This window comes from Ptychodera flava, chromosome 17 (assembly GCF_041260155.1).
Source record: "Ptychodera flava strain L36383 chromosome 17, AS_Pfla_20210202, whole genome shotgun sequence".
Lineage (NCBI taxonomy): Eukaryota > Metazoa > Hemichordata > Enteropneusta > Ptychoderidae > Ptychodera > Ptychodera flava.
Window position 1 is genome coordinate 12,583,220 of NC_091944.1, and position 1,352 is coordinate 12,584,571.

The following is a 1,352-nucleotide window of genomic DNA, read 5'->3' on the forward strand; positions in this document are numbered from 1 at the left end:
TATTGAATTCAGAACTTATTAATTTTCTTTTTAATTTAACCAACACAAAACCAACCGACATGTTCCAATATTTATTGAGAAATTCGTGTCACCCGAGCGGCACTTTCAAAGACTTCATTAAAGGTGAACTTCTCCGATATGCTTGCACCTGCAACAACGACATGGACTTTATTGAAAAGGTCAACTTTCTCACACGCAAACTTCAACAACAAGATTATAGAAAAAAAAGATATATCTCGTATAAAGAAAGATGTTAATCTCACCAACCATCAACGATACCTCACCGATAAAGATAAGAGGAATATGACATAAGAACAAAACTGGTTTACACAACGACCTTCAGTCCATTCATCAAAACCAGGCAAATCAAACAATGTCTAACAAAAAATTGGAAAATAATAGAAGCCGATCAAACACTGGTCAAAGTTTTTCCAGAAAAACCTATCATAGCATACAAAAGGAATAAAAACTTAAGAGACATCCTCGTTCAGGCACAAATCAAGCACGAGGATAAAATAAACACGAACGGTCTGACCAACAAACCACTCAAAGTTCAGACCACAACATATCCATACTAGCATCTCTAGTTGATGAACAATCGCTACTATCAAATTAACATGTGGGATAAATAGCTCCAACACATAACCGGTTCTTTCCCGGGGACCCAGATCACATGACCAGGGTCAAAGCACTATCGATTCACCGGTGTCTCGCAGTTTCTCCATATCATTAAACCACATTGATCGAATCAATATACCGCATCACTATCAAAGGTAGAAAACGATGTGTAAAGTTGCTCTCATTTTCCTATATATAGAAACAGACTTCAAGATACATAAAACAATTTATAAATTCTAAAATTCTGAGAAAAAAATATACTAAAGAACTGTAGTTGTAGTTAACATAAAATTATTCTCGTTTGTAGAGGCCATCTAGTCTGTGGTGAATGTATAATGCCCACTGTAACAAGTACTAGAAAACGGCATTCATAGGTGAAATTTTTAGACGAAGTTTCGCCAAGGGTCTATTGAAAAGTGTACCATTTCCAGTAAAATAGCTCTGTGAAGTTAAAAATTGGTATACACAATCAATTGTTACTGAAAAAGACACTGCTGAAATTTGATCGGTGTTCAAGACCCGGAAGACCATTTACTAGCCCCGTTTCTCCTTCATAGACAGACCCAAATCGTGTTATGCAACAGAAACTACTCAGTATACACATCGACAATCTTTTGAAGGTAGGTTTATTTTTACATGACAAACTGTTTATATCAGAAACAAATTCCTAAAAAACACATATTACCTATAACATTCACTCAGGTCCGCGGTATAGCGTGAATGTAGGCATGTTT